Here is a 20225-nt window from a genome sequence, read left to right on the forward strand (position 1 = left end):
TCATGACCTGAGCCGAAGGCAGACGCTTAACGACTGAGCCACCCAGGTGCCCCTAAGATTATATTTTTAGAGCAATTTTAAGTTCCAATTAAATTGAGGGGACAGGGGCGCCTGGGTGGCTCAGTTGGTTGAGCAACTGCCTTCGGCTCAGGTCATGATCCTGGAGTCCCGGGATCGAGTCCCGCATCGGGCTCCCTGCTCGGCAGGGAGTCTGCTTCTCCCTCTGACCCTCCTCCCTCTCATGCTCTCTGTCTCTCATTCTCTCTCTCAAAATAAATAAATAAAAAAAAAATCTTTAAAAAAAATAAAAAAATAAATTGAGGGGACAGTGCAAAGATTTTCCATTCACTCCTCCCTCCACATGTATATCCTCCTCATCAACATCCCCATCACATGGTACATTTGTTACAATTGATGAATCTGCATTGATGCAGGATAATCACCTAAGGTCCACCTTAGAGTGCACTCTTGGTGTTTTACAGTCTGTGGTTTTCAAAAAAATGTATAATGACCTGTATCTATCATTATAGTGTCATGCAGAGTAGATTCACTGCCCTAAAAACCCTCTGTGCTCCATCTATTCAACCTTCCCAATACCTGACAGCCACTGATGTTTTTTTTTTTTCTTTTTATTAACATATACTGTATTATTCATTTCAGGGGTACAGGTCTGTGATTCATCAGTTTTGCACAATTCACAGCGCTCACCATAGCACATACCCTCCCCAATGTCCATCACCCAGCGACCCCATGCCTCCCACCCCCCACCACTCCAGCGACCCTCAGTTTGTTTCCTGAGATTAAGAGTCTCTTCTGGGTTTGTCTCCCTCTCCGGTTTCATCTTGTTTCATTTTTCCCTCCCTTCCCCAATGATCCTCTGCCTTGTTTCTCAAATTCCACAGTGATCCAAAGGGGCACGTGCACCCCAATGTTTATTACCACTGATTGTTTTACTGTGGTTATGGTTTTGCCTTTTCCAGAATGTCACAGAGTTGGAATCACACACTATGCAGCGTTTTCAGACTGGCTTCTTTCACTTGGAGATAGGAATTTAAATTTCTTCCATGTCTTTTCATGGCTAGATAGCTTATTTATTTTTAGTACTGTATAATATTTCATTGTCTGGATGGACCACAGTTTATTTATCTATTTACCTACTAAAAGACATCTTGGTTGCTCCTAAGTTTTGGTAATTATGAATAAAGCTGCTGTAAACATCCATATTACAGATGTTTGTGTAAGCCTAATTTTGTAATTCATGAAACTTGTTTTCATGAGTTTTCAACTCATCTAGCACAGTCTCTGGATCATATGGTATGTTTAGTTTTGTAAGAAACCACCAAACTATCTTCCAAAGTGGCTGCACCATTTTGCATTCCTACCAGCAGTGAATGGAGAGTCCCTGTTGCTCCACATCCTCACCAGCATCTGGTGTGGTCAGTGCTCTGGATTTTGGTCACGCAGAAAAGGATATAGTGACATCTCATTGTTCTTCAGTATCTCCTTTAAACCCCAATTTACTACATCATACATATATAGATTGCAAACTGTACACAGTGCGTCCTGTAATAGTAGAGTTTGCTAGCTTATCTGGGACTCCACCAGTCAGAAACCATTAAGGACTTGACCTTTCTTAGGTAAGATGGCATTTCTGTATGCTGAGGGCCCTTAGAAGTACTCAGAGACTTTCAAAGCAGTAGGCCAGGTTAAAAGGGAATTAGCATTTTCAGTGAGAAGGGCAGTATTTCAAAAGCGCTCTGGGGAGTAGGATAAGGATCAAGATTCTGCAGTGGATTTAATTTCAAGGTAATCACAGTAATATTCCAGGCACTGAGTTCACAAAAATTTACAAGCCAAGCTATATTATAACTGACAGCAGGACATGGAGAATTATCCTCTGTGGTAAGAAATGCTGTATCATGCCATTGATTTTACTCTGAAAATACTGGTAGAAGCTATTGCCTTTCTTGACAGTTCAGGCAGCACAGGAATAATCCTGTCACCAGGGTGCCCACTGTATCTCCAAAGCCTCTTTGCTGACATTCTATCAATCTCATCTTGACAGCAATCAATGGAATTAAATGCTGCTGTTTACTCAGCGTCCTATGACGCATTGAGATTTTAACATCTATATGTGGGAAAGCCCTTTTAGAGGAAATGAGCGGGAACAATGCATTGCAAGAATTGTAATAGTGATACTCAGCTGTGACCACTAAGTTAACGCAGGAATTAGATCAATAGTGCCCCAGGTCACCAGACCCTTCCTGAGAAAGTGTCATCGACTTGGTTTCCACACAGTAGAACGTATCAGGCACATACTGCTCACCAGTCATTTCACATATGTTATTTTCAACTTTACAAATACTTTAATGCTGGTGGAATCAGCCCCTCTCTATAGACGTGGGGCTTAAACAACTTACCCCAAGTCAGGCAACTAGTAACCTAGGTACATGGGGCTTCAAAGAAGCTGGAATAGTTGTCGAGATGCTGAGTTGTCAATTCAGGTTAAAACAAACAACAACAAAAGCATATATTCTCATTTTAGAAATTGAAAGCAGTATGTTGTTATTTAACTTTTATTTACAGACAGTAGTCATGTGTAGTATTTCTGACACTTCCCCATCAATCATAAAAATAGTTTTCTCTTCCTAAATTCTCTATAGAGTAGAAATTGTCTTAAAATATAAGGTTATCACAGGGAAAGCAAATATAGAAAGCATATTCTTTCAAATAGGGAAATTGTCTAAAGTATAATTTTTGTGTAAATGGACACTCCAAATCCCTTTTGTTTGAGTCGGGAGAAATAAAGCCCTCTCCAACGTAAGTATATTTTAGATTATAAGGGGCTAACATTTCTGCACAGTTTAAATAAAGCAAATATATTACTACAGACTGGTTACTCTGTAGAATTTGCTCTCTGGACCAAGTGTCAGGCATAAAACACTCAAATTAAAACCTCTATGAACAGTAATGGCCCCAGAGTGCCACCAATGGATCACTATCTTATGTTCTTTCTAAGGCAATATGTTATTCTATAGGTAATCGTATTTAATTCTCCCAAACGGCCTTCGCTATCAATATTTTATATCTTTTGCCCTGACACAGGCAGAATCAGTGATCTTCTGCAACAAAGGACACCCAGACATTATCCACTAGTAAGGAAGTATTTTTGGAGCACCTAGTAGGTCTAGGCCACCTTCACCCAAAAGAAAATAGAGGAGAGTGAAGAAGGCAAATGATTCTTGCCCTGAGTAGTGAGTTATCTGTCTATATATTTGACCTCATCTAGGCTGATCCTGAAGATCAATGTACACTTTCTATGCCTCTGGCATTCTGTTCTCTTTTATGAGAATGAGACTCCCTGCCCTGCATCCCTGCCATCCCCCTCCCCCCAAAAAAAACCTCCAACAAGAGTGTTCTGCTGGTCCCAATAGGTTAGTCCTGTGCTGGGCAATTTTATGTTTCAACTTGACTGGTCCACAGGATGCCCAGATATCTGATTGACCATTATTTCTAGGCATCTGTAAGGGTGTTACCAGTAGACTGAGAAGAAAGTCCCAGCAGACTGAGAAAAGGAAATTGCCCTCCTCAGTGTGGGTGGGAATCATCCAGTCTATTGAGGGCTTGAATTGAACAAAAGGCAGAGAAAGGGAGAGTTCTTTCTCTGCCTGACTGCTTGAGATGGATGTTGACTGCTTGAGATGGGTGTTGGTCTTCTCCTGACCTTGGGCTGGGACCATTGGTGCACCTATATCTCCAGTTTGCTCAGGGCAGAGAGTGGCACTTCTCATCTTCCATAATCACATGAGCCAATCCCTCCTAGTAAATTTCTTTACACAAACTCTCTGTTGGTTATGTTTTTCTGGGGAACCCTAACTGATACAGGTCCCTTATTCTTCAGTTGTTATCAGCTGATCCCACCCACACTTCAATGGGGAACCCACCAGGTATTATGGGAAGCTGTGAAGCAGAGTAACTGAAAGTAAGGGTTTGGAAACTATTTGGAGCTCATTTCAAAGCCAAATGACCCCTTATTAACTGTATCAACTTTGTGTCACTTAACTTTTCTAAAACTCAGTATCTTTACCTATAAAATGTATTTCATACGGTGTGTGGCAAATACCTCTAGTTGTCTACATGATAACATCTGTTATTTCTTGCTTTCTAAATTACCCAATCCCCAGTTTTCTTTGAAGTGCAAATGTGCTAAAAACTATATTCCCTGGTATTTCTTTCAGCTGGGAGTAGTCAGATGAGAAAATCTTTGTCAAAGACATGTCAGTGGAGGTTGGTTGAGACTTCTCCAAAAGCCCTCTACAAGGGTAAGACTGTATCCTGTCCTGTCCGATTGCCCCTGCTTCCCCCGAGGGAGGACATGGCTATGATGACATCCATTTTGTGCAGGACTGGCTGAGGGCCACACTCTTAGGGGAGCAGAGAAAATGCTGGAAAGAACCTGGATCCAACGTGAAGCCAATTTATCACCCCGGGAATGTCTATCTCCACATTCTTCATCACTTGAAAAACAAAAACTAAAGTTTTAGTTTTGTAAGCCACTATTTTCTGGTTTTCATTACTCAGAACCAAACACAGTTACTAATTGATACATGGAGATGTTGTGAAATTTTAATGGGGAAATTCAGGTGAAGTGTCTGTCATAATACTTGTTTCTTATTTTTAAAGGTAATCATGCCCTTTCAGAAAGCCAATCTCAAAAGGCTACATAGGGTATGATTTTATTTATAGAACATTCTTGAAATGTCACAATTGCAGAGATGGAAATGGATTATAGGTTGCCGAGGGTTACAGCCAGTGGGGGGTGGTGCAGGTGCACAGAGGACTCGTGCAGGAGGCCTTTGTGATTGAGTGTGGTGGTGGTGAAATGAGTGTGGAAAGACTGAGAAGAAACACACACACACACACACACACGAGTGCATGTAAAAACTGGTGAGATCAGTAGATGATGCTACAACCAGTGGGCTCGTTCTGATATCGTATGAAGGGCATGTGAGTCATCATCATTGTGTGATCTAGGTAATGGGTACACAGGATCTTCCTGTGCTTTTTTCAACTTCCTGTTGAATTTATAATTGCTTCAGAATAAGAGTTACACAGTGTCCTATCTGACTACACTTGATATGTATACTAGACTTACGATGAGGTTCCTCAAAGTGAGCATGGTTGACGTTCTGGGCCGTCCTGTACACTGCAGCATCCAGCATCCAGCTCATGCCAGCCTCTGAGGTTTGACCCCCTAGGTTCCAGTACCGCTTCTTCCCTGGCCTGTGACAACCCCAAAATGTCTCCAGGCCCTGCCACACATCCCCTGAGTGGCAAAATCACCCTTGTTTGGGGACTGCTGATTTGGAGGACAGTCACGAATAACGGAAAATGATTCTTCCTTTTATAAAAGATATTGATATAGAATTCTTCCACATGGTTAAGTCCTCCAGTGGAACTAAAATCTGCTTTGTAGCACAAATGTTCAATTAAGTGCTGATTTCTGAACTATCTCTTGTGAAAAGGGATATAAATGCATTTTAAATTACCAGGTTTTCACATATTATTGAGTTGTTTTGCTAAAGCTGAGTGACAAAATGCTTCTCCTCTCCCCATTTTCACAAGATGAAAGGGGGAAAAGAGCAGGAGACCATCAAGTGTCTCAAGAGCAGTGGGTGTTGGAGCTCAGGGGACAGAGGAGTGCTATGTGCCTGTTTCTATGACACTTTCTCTGGCCTTCAAAGCTTGTTGAACAAACGTTCCCTAAGGGACTCTCTTCCTTACAGTATCTATTCCAGTCCCATAAAATTCCTCAGAGAGTGATGGCTCAGTAAACTGTACAAGACGTAAAATTTGTATTTCAAAATAAAATTTGTATGAATTGATTGGTTCAATTTTTTCTAGGGCAGAGTAGTTGCACTTGAGAAAAAAAAGATCCATGTGGTTTGGAAATTTGAGAAGCTGAAATAGTTGACGTAAAGTTATTTAGACTATTTCTTCCCCCCCAAAATGAAAGTTGATGGAGAGAAAATACCTGGATAGAACCATTTCTGAAAATAGTTTTCTATTTAAATGTAAGAATGTGACTAAATAAAGTTTTAATACTATTTATGCACTATAAATGTGTATTTCGTTTGCATTTATCTATAAAATTATGATAAATAATATAAGCCTTAGATAATTTTGTGTCAGGGAAAAGTGTGACAATTACTGTATAGTCATAATGACATGTCTTCATATTCCCCAAATATTATCTTTCCTGATAAAACTTTTGAACAATGCTCACTTTAATAAAAGCTATAAACTAGATACTTTCAATAGAATGTACTGACTTCTTTAAAAACCAGACTTATCAATTTCATTAAAATATTAAATAATGTAGGGATGCCTGGGTGGCTCAGTCAGTTAAATGTCTGTCTTTGGCTCGGGTCATGATCCCGGGGTCCATGGATCGAATCCTACATCGGGCTCCTTGCTCAGTGGGGAGCTTGCCTCTCCCTCTGCCTGCCGCTCCCCCTGCTCGTGCTCTCTCTCTCACTTGTACTCTCTCTCTGATAAATAAATAAAATCTTTTAAAAAAATTAAATAATGTAACTACAGTGATACATATATTTTGATTCAGATTTTCTCATCTGAATCAGACTACCAAAATCTAAAATTGTGTTACTAAAATGCAAAGTGTCACTAGCTCATATTTCCATGCAGGTTTTTTTTTTTTTTCCATAGTTTCTGGCACTAATTATAAGAATGCAAAATAAGCGGTTTTCAGGTTTTATGTGACTTCACTTGAAAGACCATCCCACTAATTGTACCAAATTAATTCAAGAAAGAGTAGTTCACTCTTAAAGTGAAATTGCATTTTCATATTGAAGGGGGGAGAGAACACTAAATGAAGAATCCAGCAAGGATTCTCATAAGATACAATCACAGAGTTGGTTTAGAGGAAGAAAAGGATTAGGCGATCCAGACTTACATTTTACATGTGGGGACTTTTAGGCTCAGATAATTTAACTGTATTTTCCAAGACCTCGTGATATAATAGCACAACCAGGGCAAGAACAAACATCTTTCTGACTCTTTGTTCACGAGTTGTCAAAAGCACAGAGCTCGAGTTGGGGAAAATATACCAACTCCTCAGAAGAGTTCATGAACCCATTTATATTTATAAATACATCTTGGAGAATATTGTTGTTGATGTCATCCACACAAAACTGAAATTAATCCTGCACAGTGCATCTGTGAATTTCTTTACCTTCCAAGCAACGCTTGCCTTGAATTCCCCATCCCTGTCGTCCGTCACTGTTTGAGTCCATGGGCAGTAACTTGGTTGTAGGCAATGGGAGAGCAGGGTACACTGTGAATGACCAGTGCTTCCCTAGTCATAGAAATGGTGTTTACAAGCACATGCACAATATATATTTGCACACCTAATAATGATGTGCCTTATCTCTTTCTTTGTTGTTGTTCTTTTTGTTAGGACTTTTTATCAATAAGAATAAGAAGAATGGGGCACAGTCGTGCATTTTGAATGTTCCGTTCCAAAGTGAACATTTTTATAATCCATCTCACTAAATGTCAATTTTGTTGATCTGGGTTGGAAGAAACAACTCTTGGTTATGTTGATTTTCTCTACTGTTTTCTCTCCTCTATTTTATTTATCTTAGTTCTACTCTGTATTAATCAGTTCCTTCTCTTAGCTTTGGATTTAGTTGGTTCTTTTTTCCTAGTTCCTTACGACGTAAAGTTAGGTTGTTAATTCGAGATCCTTTTGAAGCGATTATTCGCGGCTATGAATGTCCCTCTCAGCTCCACTTTTGCAGTTTCCCATAAGCTTTTGTGTGTCAGGCTCTCATTTTCAGTTGTCTCAAGTTGGTTTCTACTTTCCTTTCTGATTTCTTTTTGACTCAGTGGTTCTTTGAAAGCTGATGTTAAATTTCACATATTAAATTTCACAAAAACTCATGTTTTTGTTCTGCTATTGATTTCTAGTTTCATTTCATTGTGATTGGAAAAGATCCTTTGCATGATTTCAAACATTTAAAATTCTTTAAGAATTCTGTTCTGTGGCCTACCATATGGTTTATCCTGGAGAAGCTTCCATGTACACGTCAGAAAAAAAGTGTAGTGTGCTGTTGTTGGGTGAAGTATAAAACAAATGTTTTCAAACTAAATTTTCAAAAGAAAACAGAGCTATAGAGGATGAGCACCCCTGAAGATGGGGCTGTGTAGGGGTAGGGGAAGCAGGGTAGCTACAGTCAGCCTGTAACTTGTCTAAAGGCAGAGTTATATAATTAAATATTCCAGGGGGAAGTCTAATTCCTGTTTTGAATTAAGTATTTACTATACGACAGCAATATACAAGAATGATGGATAGATGATAGATGATACATAGATGATAGATAGATGATAAATAATAGACAGATGATAGAGAGAGAGATAGATGATTAGATAGATGATCGAGATAGATAATAGATAGATAGATAGGTGATAGATAGATAGGTGATAGATGATAGATGATAGATAGATAGATAGATAGATAGATAGATAGGTGATAGATGATGATGATAGATAGATAGATAGATAGATAGATAGATAGATAGATGATAAAGACAGATAAATCTCATTTATCCAGCCCTGGAAGGAAGGCTTTACAGATGATACAACAGGCTTGGGGATTCATCTCCTTACCTTTAACTACATAACTAATTAAAGAATGATTTCATAGTGAATCTAAACACCTTTCTATTATATACTTTGTTGCTTCTTTTTTTTTTTTTACATGTGATTTCTTCAATTCACCTAACTTAAGGAACCCCAAATAACTTTTCCTCTCTGATGGCCTGTATTTACAATAACTACTCTCTCTTTGTTGACTGTATTCAGGCCTCAGCAGAGGACCAGCACTACCAGTGAAGAATGCTCACTCAGTGCTTCCCCCAAGTCTGAGTTCTCTGCAAATGTTTTTCTCTCGGTGGATGTGGTCTTTGACCCTGTTGTAGGCAGAATTCCCTGCATACACACCCTGGGTAATCTCCTCAGGTCAGTGTGGTCAAGGTCTGTGGTCAAGGTCTGTGGGTGTCATGGGGCAATCTCTCCCCTGATCAGGTCACATTATATGGCGTGAAGTTGTCCTCATGTAGCTGAGAGGACCCGCAGACAGCCAATGAGAACATGACTGATGGTTGCAGTCCTACAACTGCAAGGAACTGAATTTTGCAATCTGAATTAGTCCCCAAAAGGCCACTAAGCTCCGGATGGGATTGTAGCTTGGTCAACATCTCCATTTCAGACTTCTGAGAACCTGAGCAGAGAACCCAGCCTCACCATGCCAGCCTTCGGACCTAGAGAAAGTGTGGGATGAGAACGGTGGAGCTGTAAGCTGCCAAGTGTGTGGTAATGTGTTGCACGGCAGGGACAATGAACGCTGGCCACATGTTAATCTGGATGAGAAGTTCTTCTCTTCACAGTTTTTTACAAAGCAAATTCCATCAACAAGCACAGTGTAACTTTCTTGAAGATTTTAAGGACATTTGGGAGGACACCTGTATCCTCCTCACCATCTCCCCACCTATCCCCCTCTACTCCAAGCCCCCTTTACAGGACCAATAAAATATTCTTTATTCCTTGAAGGCAGACCAGTTTCTCTTCTTTTGCTACAATTTTTCCAGAAATCCCGTACACAAGAGTTTCAGTTTCTAACACAAAGGGCTTGAACAAGTATTCCAAACAAATGCCGTACTCATTCCAAGATTATTCTACTAGATTGCTTTTTCCAATGTAAAATTAATAAAATAATAGTAATCAAAATTCCACTATGAGCACCTAGTATGTGCCTTGTGCTGTGCTAGGGGATTTGCATGCTATTTGTAATTTTTACAACTGCATTGTAAGGTGGCCTCATTATTGACATCCTTCTTGGAATTACAGAAATGTGGGGGGAACCCTGGTGATCAGAAGCAGAAGGCAACTGCTACTAGGATTTGAACCCAGACCTGTCTTGCTACGAAGCCCAAGATCCTAACTGTAATGCACATTCCTGCATGAGAACAATTATGTGTGTTTGGCTACAGAGCAAGTATGTGCTGGTAGAAAGACATCATCACCCCTCTCTGTGGCTGGTCATGATCTCGATCCAGCTAACAAGAATGAGAACTCATGGCAGGTGTCCTGAGTGTAAAAGTCAGCATAGATCTGAATCCCAAAACCCTTTCTTACAGTGTGTCGGAGATCCTGGAAAAGTTACTGAGTCTCTCTACTTCTTACTGTTCCTACATGTCAAAGGGAATTCTTGGAATTCAAACCTGTAGGATTCCTACGAGGATTAACTGAAGTTACGGGTACGTGAACTCTGGCATGTAGGAAACATCCAGTGAGTGTTACATGTGATTACGGTTGTTACCGTGCACCAGCCTCTGGCCGGGAGAACCTGAGACTGCAGGGACATGCACACACACAACGGCAGCTTTGCTTCTCACATGTGGAAGCATCAATATGACTTCTAAATGAGGTGAGTTCATCAGCTCGTGTGTATGATGTGCACCTGTATTTATTTAATCCAATTTCTTTACAACACACTTGAAAGGGCAGCTTCTGGCCTTCACCTAAACACAAAAGGGAGGTTTTGGAATTCCACCACTCAGCAGTCTGCCAATGGAACCGGAAGAATGTGCATGGAGGCAGAAGACAAGGCTGCCTGTGTGCTGTGGGACACAGAAAAGTCTCTGCTTTGACCACTGGGGGTTACCTTATTTCCCCTATGGGATAGCTGTCAACATGAGGAATGATTTTGGCTCATAGTAGAAACTCAATAAATGGTGTTTATAATTTTCGTAACGCCTAGTATGGATAATAGCTGTAATGTGGAAGTGTGAACTATCACTACCATCTAGTGGCAGTGGTCAGAAATGTAGTCACTGAGGAATGCAAAAAAAAAAAAAAAAAGTTTACCCTTAAAGCATGCTCTCTTCCCAGGTTACGGGTTACTTGGGAGACAAGCCCTGATGCCCCAAGGTGCCCCCGTACCTCACGGATCAGCTGCCCTCTTCAGCAGCTGGAATGTTACTAGCTGTGTGCCATCCACGGGGGAGTTGGAAACAGACACCGGACATTGTCTGTCTTCTGTATTTCAGATGAGAAATCCAGGTTGAGAAAACGAAATCTGACTTGGCAGGACTCAGGATTTATTGAGAGCCTTCCCATGCAGCATTAGGGAACAATGAGTTGAATTCTTTCTTTCTTATATGGCTTATGTTCCTATCACAGCTCTGTGATATTTTATTGCTCAGGGTGCTTGTTTTATACAACGTAAGGTATCAGGCAATGATACCACATTGCACTCACTGCGTTCCAGAAACTGACCATGCATAATATATTAGCTAATTGCAATGTAGGAAAAAAAAATATTTAAAATGATTTCCTCAGGAATTTAAGACAATGGTTCATAAATGTGTGGACAACTCCTACATATCGATCTTTAAAAAAAAAAAACCACTAATATTTACATGTTTGTTTTAGATGACTCTGCTGTTACAATGACATAATGATGGGCGTTGCATCTGCTTTCATGACATTATGGAGCATCTTTTTTTCACATACATTCAGACACTTTACGTTTGCACAAATCATGCATCACCTCACACATTATCAAGAATCAAAACATGTTTAACTACTCGTGTTAGCTGGAAATTGTAGGGCAAGAAATCAGGGACACTTAACCAGTTGAAGATGTCTCATCCATTAGCACTTGGCACAAACTTGGTTGCATAGCATAGAATCGATAAACACTTTTTAATTAATTCAACATCCTCCTCTCCCATATTTCATCATTGATGTTCCTTTTATTTTTCCTGAATATAGAATAATGAGTATTTCTTCCATTAAAGCTGTTTATTTACCAAGGGTAATGATGTATTATGATATTTATCATATCCTTGTTAGAGAAAAGTTCATGAGACACTGTGCTAAGCACTTTTTATGCTTAGGATGCAAAACTGGTGGCCATATGGCTCCATCCGACCTGCACAGTTTAAAAAGCAGTGTTTCAAGTTTCTGAACCAACACTTGGAAATGAGGCTTACACATGAAATTCTAGATTTACAACTTCCCTTGAAATATTAGGAGATGGGTTGAGTAGAGCCTACGTACCATTCCCACATGGTAACCGCCAGCTGGAGCCCAATGCAACAGCCCACCGGGCATAGCACACACGCTCACATTGCCTCTGGTCTCCATCACCAGCGAAGGTACACAGCTCTATCCTAGGCAGTCAGCCTGGCCTCATCCCCTCTAGCAACGCAGCAGAGCCTGCAACAACCCATCACACCTGCACCCAGTTCATCAGCAGTTCTGCTGGCTCTCTGTCCACGCTCTCCACAGCCGCCACCACCTCTCCACCAGCACTGGGAATGGGTGGTCTCTCACCCCGAATGCTACAATGACTTCCATCCCTGCCTCTCGCACAAATGGTTCTGCACACAGTAGCCACAGAAATTTCCTTAAGGTTCCAAATTAATCAAAGTACGCTCCTTCCAGAAATGCTGCAGTAGCTTCTCCTGGCAATTAGGATAAAATCCAAACACATGTAGCCTGAAAGGCAGCTGTCCATTCTGCCATCACCGAGAGACTTCTCAGACAATCCTACCCCAACCAGTCGCCCTCCACCTATAGATAACAATGTGTCTCTCCCTCCAACGTGCCCACCTCCTCTGGTTTAGGGCTTTGGCACTTGCTGATGTCTGCCCCTGCAGCGATCCCCACCAGGCCACCCCCTATTCATTAAACCTTCTGCTCTTTCTCCCAGAAGACCTCCGTGACTAGCACAGATAAAACAGCAGTGCTCCTTCCCTTCAGCCTTTGCTTTATCCCTGGTTTTATCTTGTTGACAAAACGTGTATGTTATCTGTTTGCAGGTTTATGTCTTCACCCACTGGGTTAGAAATTTGGTGGACAGCGGATATTTGTGTGTGTCCAAACCTCTATTTCCAGTGCTGAAAGCAGTGCAGAGGTTACAGCAAGAGGGCCACACATAAGCACTCTATGAATGGCACCTGTGAAGATTCTCACCTTACACTTGAGTGAAAGTATGGCTCTGAGGTCATGTAACTTGCTCACAGATTGAATTCAAACAGCTCTACCTTACCCCAAATCCTCAAAACTGCTCCTTTCACTGTCCCTCACCATTGGGTGATCTTTTCACACAATTATGAACCAAATAAAGTATGGGATTGTGAATGTCCACAATAGCCAAACTGTGGAAGGAGCCAAGATGCCCTTCAACAGATGAATGGATAAAGAAGATGTGGTTCAAATAAACAATGGAATATTACTCAGCCGTCAGAAAGGATGAATACCCACCACTTGCATCATCATGGATGGAACTGGAGAGGATTATGCTAAGTGAAATAAGTGAAGCAGAGAAAGACAATTATCATATGGTCTCACTCATATGTGGAACATAAGGAATAGTGTGGAGGACCACAGGGGAAGGGAGGGAGAACTGAATGGGAAGAAATCAGAGAGGGAGACAAACCATGAGAGACTCTGGACTCTGGGAAACAAACAGGGTTACAGAAGGGAGTGGGGTGGAGGGATGGTGTAACCAGGTGATGGATATTAAGGAGGGCATGAGCTGTGATGAACACTGGGTGTAATACACAACTAATGAATTGTTGAACACTACATCAAAAACTAATGATGTACTATATGTTGGCTAATTGAACATAATAATAAAAATTTTAAAAATAAAGAAAAAAAGGCTATATAACATTCTGAAAATAAGAGTCTCTGGCCCTCTCTTTATTACAAAAGGAAAAGGAAAGAAGATACCTATAGAACATGATGGAAAACTCAAGTTGTGTCAAGCTACCTTGAGAATCCAATGGACAATTTTCCCTAATCAAACCATTAGAAAATGATTTCCTTTAAATCAGCCACAATCACATCACGCTCAGATGGTAACTCTTCTGTTCTATATACCTTGTTCCTAGACTGAGAAACCACCTCTAAATCTTTCTTATATACATATATGAAACAAAATAGTGCTGTACTGTAGTGATCCCTGTTGCGTATAGCACAGTGCTTTCTTCTAAGTGGACTTTTCCCTGGTTTGAGTTGTTTGTAAACTTGTTTACTGCAGACAGAGGTCTCCCACTTGGAAATTAAGCTGAATTGCAGGCAGCACAATGATGGCTTAGTCTTGAGAAAAATGCCATCCCCCAATGTTTCAGAGTTATTAAACTCTGAATTTTAACCAACATCTCCTGATTTAACTCACATACAAAGCAACTCTCTCATTGGACAGCACAGCAAAGGGAGCTAATTAAATTAGGTACTAGCAGTTTTTGTTATAAATACCTGGAGATTTTGCCTCACATTGGTGCTATACACTGAATCTCCTTAAAAACAAAAGGTCTTATTTTTAGACACAGCTTAACATCATGTTTTAAAGTTGAAATTTGTTCCTAATCATCTACTTCTGTATTTGTGCATGCATATTTATTTTACTTTGCCCCACATCCTTTTAAGAAAATCAACCAGACGTTTTTTATTCCCTATAGAAATTCCTTTAGAGTTATATTATTATGAAGCATTTCAATCCTAAGGGCTCTGATTGACCTTAACATCCATACTTAGCCCTTATTGATCAACTAGTATTTGTCAGGTACTGTCCTAAGTTCTTTAGTATTATTTATTTTTCTTTTTTCTTCAGCTTTATTGAGATATAATTGGCACACAAAATCTGCACATAATTAATGCATACAATTTAATGAGTTTGGTCATGGGCATACTCTCATGTTACTATCACCACAATCAAGGTAATAAGCATTTCCATCACTTCCAAAAGTATCCTTGTGCCCACCCCCCCTTCTTTGCAGGAAAAACACTTAACACGAGATCTATCCTCTTAATAAATTTTTAAGTGCCCAATATTTTATTGTTAACTACAGGAACTATGGTGTACAGCAAATCTCTGAAACATACTCATCTTGTATATCCATAATTTTATACCCATTGAACAAGAATTGTCCATGTTGTCCTCTCCCCAGCCCATGATAATCATCATCAAATTGTCTACTTCCATACCTTTGAATATTTTAGATGCCTCATTTAGGAGGAATCATGCATTATTCACAATAGCCAAAATATGGAAACAAACCAAAGGTGCATGGGCAGATGAATGACTCATTTACTAAAGATGACACAGTCTATCCATACAACAAAATATTATTCAGCCTTAAAATAGAAGGAAATCCTTCCATTTGCAGCAACATGGATGAACCTGGAAGACATTATGTTAAGTACATCAGTCACTTTAGTTCTTTAGCATTATTTTTTCCCTCACAACTCTGAAGGTAGTATTCCATTCTGATTTCATTCCACAAATACTTTTGAGCATCTGCTACGTCCCAAACAAAGTTCTAGGATTGGCTATAAAATAGTGAATGAAACAGACACAGCCCCTGCCTTTACTTGTCTTCTAGTGCAGTGTCAGAAGCAACAAACAAATCAATGACTGTTTGCATGTCCCATGGTGGCAGTAACGTGGAGAAACACCAATCTGGGGTAATGGGTATAGAAGAAAGGAAGGTGTTTGCTCCCAGACAAGGCTGAACACAGATCTATAGCACATGGCGAGTAAGCCTGCACATATCTGAAAGGAGATCATTTCCGACAAAGAAGGCAAAGGACTGAGACAGAGAGTGTGCTTGACGTGTTTGAGAAACTACGAGGACACTGATGAGCTGGGGCAGTGTGGAGTGGGAGCAGCAGGGCATGAGATCAAGGAGTGATGGGGGAGGTTTACACAGAGCCTTGAAGAACATCATTAGGACTTTTGATTTTTTACTGAGACAGATGACAAGTCACTGGAAGGTTTTGAGTGGAGGAGTGATGTACAGTAACTTTAAAAAAGAATCACTCCAGGGGCACCTGGGTGGCTCAGTCAGTTAAGCATCTACTTTCGGCTCAGGTCATGATCTCAGGGTCCTGGGATCCAGCCCCGCATCGGGCTCTCTGCTCAGCGGGGAGTCTGCTTCTCCCTCTGCCTGCCTCTCTCTCTCTCTCTGACAGACAAATAAATAAAAATCTTTAAAAAAATAAAAATAAAAAGAATCACTCCAGTTTCTGTGTTGATAATACACTGAACAAGGGCAAAAACAAAAGTAAGAAAATCAGTTAGGAGAGAATTGCAATAATTCAGGTTGCTGAGACCTCTATTGTGATTAATAGTAGAGGTGGTGGAAGGTTGGATACTGCCTATGATGAGTAGAGTATATATAGAGAATATATATATATATACACACACACACATATATATATGAGTAGAGATAGATGTTGAGTATGAGAGATAGAGTAGAGTTAGAAATAACTATAAAGTGTTTTAGCTTAAGGAGCTGAAAGACAAATTACCAAGAAGATGTTAGGAACCGGTTTTGGAGAGAAGATATAGGTCTGTTTTGGACGTTATGTTTGAAATGCCTACTGAACATGTAAATGGAGATGTTAAGTAGACAATTAGATGTATGCATGTGGAGTTCAGAGGAGAAATCTGACTAAAGAAATTTTTGGAAGAGGTCAACCTATAGACTATAGGATTTCAAGCTACAAGATAGAGTGAATATCAATGGGAAAAAGAGCAGACCTTGAGATGTCCAATATTCAAGGGTGAGGGACACTAAGTGGCATCAGTAAAGGCACTGAGGAGGCAAGAGTAACCAGGAGGAGAACCATCAAATGGTGTCCAAGTCGGCAGTGAAGGCAGTGTTCAGAGAGGAAGACGTGATCAGCTGTGTCAAGTGTTATGGACAGGTCAAGGTGTACAACTGAGTATGGACCAGCAAATCTGACTACCTGGCCATAGACTATGGACCTGCTTAGAGTTAGTTTGGAGTGGTGTGGGGGAAGGGCAGGAGCTTAATTAGACTGGGCTCAAGAAAGACCAGGGAAGGCTTGGACATAGGTAATATAACCAACTTTTAGAAGTTTTTTTTTTTTTTTCCTAAAGAGAAAGAAACAATTTCAAGAAGAGAATGTCCAGAAATGTACTAGTCCAAGATGTCCTAGTTAGTAAAATATAAATATGGATATCTTTGTGAATCAGTATCACTTTATATATAATCTGAAAGTATTTAAAATATCTGACTTCTCTCCTCTCTCATATGTCACCTTGATTCTTCCTTATTTATTTTTCTTTTCCTCTCTCAGAGAAATCTATCAAGGTAGTATAAAGTTAATTTCAATAAATAAATAAATAATAAATAAGTTAATTTCAAAATACAGTATTCTGTGAAGGTGATCTTTGCCTAAGTCCTTAACTTTTAACAAACCCTAGTAAATTATCTCTCACTTGTTACTTATAATAGGCTATAGTGAATGGCCCCATTCCTAGCATACAGTAGCAGATAAAATATTGCATGTATGTATATGTACATATATGTTAATATTTATGTATTTTTTATTTTTTTAAAAGATTTATTTATTTATTTGAGAGAGAGAGAGAGTGGGCAGCAGTGGTGAGGGACAGAGAGTCTTAAGCAGGCTCTGTGTTCAGTGTGGAGCCCAACCCAGGGTTCTCTCTCATTACCTGAGTTGAAGCCAAGTGTTAGAGCTTAATCCACTATGCCACCCAGGCGACCCATGTGCTTTTTTTTATTTTAATGAGGAAGCTGGTCTTAAGGATTTTCAAGTGCCCTTTGTCTTTAGTATTCTATATCTATCAAGTAAAATTATATATTTTTCCTGGTATTTAATAATCCTTTTACAAAGAAAAACCCATGAAACATAAATAGCTATTTTTATCAGAAAAAAGTATATCCTCATGAATTTATAAATCAAAATGGATTAGCCTCACATTTAACAACATAATATTTAAATCATTCTGGCCGAACAGACTACATAGCTGCGTTCCTTAATTTAAAAAAAAAAAACTTATTCAAAAATGGAGAGGTTTTTCTTTTTAAAGATTTTATTTATTCATTTGAGAGAGAGAGAGAGACAGAGAGAGCACAGTCTGGGGGAGAGGCAGAGGGAGAGGAGAAGCAGACTCCCTGCTGAGCTGGGAGCCCTACTCAGGGCTCTATCCCAGGACCTGGAGATCAGATGCTATCCCAGACCCGAAGGCAGATGCTTAATCATCTGCGCCACCCAGGCACTCCTGGAGAGTTATTTTTTATTGAAAGATTTATTTATTTGTTTGAGAGCGAGAGAGAGTGCAAGTGTGCTCATGAGTGGGAGTAGGGGCAGAGGAAGAGATTCTTAAAGCAGACTCCCTGCTGAGTGTGCAGCCCTACGCAGGACTCAATGTCATGACCCATGAGATCATGACCTGAGCTGAAACCAGGAATCGGACACTTAACCTACTGAGCCACTTAAATGCCCCAACAATGGAGAGTTATATATAGTGATAGAAAGCATATATATATATATATATATATATATATATATATATATATATATATATGCTTAACTTAAGCTCACTATGTTGTATTTTTATCATTTGGTGCATGCTTTAGCAGCATATTTACTAAAATTGGAACAATCAAGAGAAGACTAGCATGGCTCCTAAACAGGATAACATGCACATCCAGGAAATGTCCCATATTTTCTTAATGAACAAAACAAGAAGCTTGACAAGAAACTACCAATCATCAAAACAAACCAAACAAATAACAAAACTCCTAGAGTTGAAATGTACAATAATTGAACTAAAGAATTCAATAGTTTCAAAGTAGACAACCAGATAGAAGAAACAACCAGAAATTTGAAGGATAAGACATTGGAAATTACCCAATCAGAGGGAAAAAAAAGAAAAAAAAGGAGTGAAGAAAACAACCAGATAGAAGAAACAACCAGAAATTTGAAGGATAAGACATTGGAAACTACCCAATCAGAGGGAAAAAAAAGAAAAAAAAGGAGTGAAGAAAGCCTATGGAAATTATGGGGCACAGTAAAAAGAAAAAAAAAAATTCACATGGAAATTCCAGGGAAAAATAAAGAGAATGGGCCAGAAAGTATATTTAGAGCAATAATGGCCAAAAGTTTCCTGAACCTGAGGAGACAAATGGACATCTAGATCCATGAGGCTCAATGGACCCCAAATAGGTTGAACCTGAATAAGGCTACCCCAAGACACATTATTAAGTACATTGTCAAAGTCAGCAAGAGAAAGGAGGGGAGTTACATATACGGGAACTCCCATGAGAACAAACTGAGCCCAAAGTTAACAGAGGAAGGAAATAATAAAAAATATTTAAAGAGCAGAGGTAAATTAGAGAACAGGAAAACAATAGAAAAGATTACCGAAACTAGGAGTTGTTTCTTTGAAAAGATAAACTAAATTAACACTTAGCTAGGCTAACAAAGGAAAAAAAAAAAAAAGAAAAAGGACCCAAATGAACAAAATTACAAATGAAAGAGGAGAAATTACAACTGATACTACATAAATATGCAGGATCATAAGAGGTTAGTATGAACAATTATACAGTAACAAGCTGGACAACCCAGAAGAAATGGAAAAATACATAGAATCCTACAACTTGCAAGACTGAATCAGGAGAAATTGAAAATCTTAACAGACTGATATTAATAAGGAGACTGAATCAATAATCTAAAATCTCCCAACAAAGAAAAGACCAGGACCATATTGCTTCACTGGTGAATTTTACCAAACATTTAAAGAAGAATTAACATCAATCTGTTTGAAACTCTTCCAAAAAACTAAAGAGGAGATGGACAAAACCAGAAAAGCACACTCCTAGAAAAGAAAACTAGATGTCTTATACATTTGGATCAAAAATTTTGCTTGTCAAAAGCTGGTGGGGGTGCCTGGGTGGCTCAGTCGTTAAGCGTCTGCCTTCGGCTCAGGTCATGATCCCAGGGTCCTGGGATCGAGTCCCACATCGGGCTCCCTGCTCCACGGGAAGCCTGCTTCTCCCTCTCCCACTCCCACTGCTTGTGTTCCTACTCTCGCTATGTCTCTCTCTGTCAAATAAATAAATAAAAAATCTTTAAAAAAAAAAAAAGGCTGGTGGCATCACAATCCTGGACTTCAAGCTCTATTACAAAGCTGTCATCATCAAGACAGTATGATACTGGCACAAAAACAGACACATAGATCAATGGAACAGAATAGAGAGCCCAGAAATGGACCCTCAACTCTATGATCAACTAATCTTTGACAAAACAGGGAAGAATATCCAATGGAAAAAAGTCTCTTCAACAAATGGTGT

At 39.6% G+C, this 20225-nt stretch overlaps 1 long non-coding RNA gene and 1 other non-coding gene across 2 annotated transcripts in view; one reads left to right on the plus strand and one right to left on the minus strand.

Moving 5' to 3' along the window:
• LOC145717606 (uncharacterized) overlaps positions 1-20225 on the minus strand; it is a 76669-nt gene that overhangs the window by 19198 nt on the left and 37246 nt on the right. The gene's annotated exons all lie outside the window — the stretch shown is intronic.
• Positions 18501-18602, plus strand: LOC115938161 (U6 spliceosomal RNA). The gene has a single exon (XR_004073353.1). It is a non-coding gene; the product is annotated as a U6 spliceosomal RNA (small nuclear RNA).

The sequence above is a fragment of the Leptonychotes weddellii genome, chromosome 2 (genome assembly GCF_054177405.1).
Source record: "Leptonychotes weddellii isolate Sample4059 chromosome 2, ASM5417740v2, whole genome shotgun sequence".
NCBI lineage: Eukaryota > Metazoa > Chordata > Mammalia > Carnivora > Phocidae > Leptonychotes > Leptonychotes weddellii.